The sequence below is a fragment of the Sinohyriopsis cumingii genome, chromosome 10 (assembly GCF_028554795.1).
Source record: "Sinohyriopsis cumingii isolate HCF-2022 chromosome 10, ASM2855479v2, whole genome shotgun sequence".
In the NCBI taxonomy this organism is placed as follows: Eukaryota; Metazoa; Mollusca; class Bivalvia; order Unionida; family Unionidae; genus Sinohyriopsis; species Sinohyriopsis cumingii.
This window is the reverse complement of record NC_142970.1, coordinates 48767130-48768740: the sequence shown is the minus strand read 5'-3', so window position 1 is coordinate 48768740 and position 1611 is coordinate 48767130. Positions and strand designations below refer to the sequence as shown.

At 34.0% G+C, this 1611-nt stretch overlaps 1 non-coding gene across 1 annotated transcript; it reads left to right on the top strand.

Moving 5' to 3' along the window:
• The first annotated feature begins 1284 nt into the window (after window positions 1–1284).
• Trnak-cuu (transfer RNA lysine (anticodon CUU)) lies at window positions 1285–1357 on the top strand. Its single transcript has one exon. It is a non-coding gene; the product is annotated as a tRNA-Lys (tRNA).
• Window positions 1358–1611: the final 254 nt, after the last annotated feature.

Below are 1611 nucleotides of genomic sequence, written 5' to 3'. Positions count from 1 at the left end.
ACAAGGCTGTAAAAATGCTAAAGGTTATTCACAATACGTTAAGTGACATAAGGCGACTGAGAAAAATACCTAATTGTATTGTTCTTTTCAAGTCAATTTTCCATTAACAGACGAACATAGTGATATAGAAACAGGCGTCTAAGCAAAACACAAATAACACAAATACGTCAGCAAACACACACAAACAAGGAGAGGTTCATAGTCTTCAAGACTAATTTTTATGTGTAATAAACCCAGCGGATGTTAAAGCAAATACGTCGGAAATGAAAAATATAGCGTCTGCCTTTTCTTTGCCTGTCTAATGATACATCTCGATAGACTTTTTTCACATACAAATGACTGGTTTATATTGTATGAGACATCTCTTGACGAGAAAAGGTAATATATGTTTACAATATCAGTCAGTAGAGCACGGGACTCTTAATCCCATGGTCGTGGGTTGGAGCCGCACATTGGGCGATTCGATTTTGATTATAGTGTTTTATATGACAGAGGACAATTTTATGTGATAAAATAACATTTTGCACACTGTCTTAACATTTTACTACGCATCATTGTGAGTTAAGAATACGAAATCAACTTGAGGAGAAAAGGGAATAACTGTTATCAATATCAGCCTGGTTAACACAAGACTGGTAAATACAACTTTTAGATGTATATGTCTCCTTATTGTTTGCTTTATATAGCTGATGATTAGGTTGAACAGTGCTGAACTTTTTTATAGTTTGTACTTTGCCATAAACTTCCACACCGCGTCATCGTGGAGTAACATGTTTTGCGAAAGTTTTTGTAAGGTTATTAATAATTTGATTTATTTGATTTTAGAGTTTGACCCAAATATGTTGTTCATTTATCCCGCCATATTCCTGTTTTTTGTTTGTATTAAGTTTGCTTAGACTTTCTATCTTATGGTACGTGAAATTGTATAATTGCACTGAATAGAGAAATAGTCTGTTATCGTTTCAAAAAAAGTATTTCGCAAGAGACCTTTTGGGTTCAAGGTAATCACAAAATACATTTTTCTAATTTTACATGGTTAATCGTATACGATATATTTTCCTTCAGTTTGGAAGTTAATCTTTGGTGCATAAATTTTAATGACATGGTCTCATAATTTTGCCATATCGATGTATCACACGAAAGAGTTTGTTACCGAACATTCTTTTTTTCAGTCACCATGAGTAAATTTTATGTGAAATAATGACAGCTAATGTTGTTTTTTTATTATGATATATAAATACGATGTCTCTTGATGAGAAAAGTCAATAGATGTTAACATTATCTGCCCGGTTAGCTCAGTCGGTAGAGCACGGGACTCTTAATCCCGGGGTCGTGGGTTCGAGCCCCACATCGGGCGTGTATATTTTAATAGCTACAGCTTTGTTTGTAAATACAGTTTTTAGTGGCGTATTTCTCATCAATATTTTGCCGTAGTAATTTGCACTTTCTCAAAATTCCACAGCAAAACACCTCTTTTGTTCAATTTGCTTGTAAGGTAGGTAAACATTTGAATTATTTGACTTCTGAGCGTAACCTGGTCACCCAAGAATCATGTTCGTTTTTCGAAATGCCATCTCGTTTTATTTTCATTAAGTGTTTTCGAATTTTCCT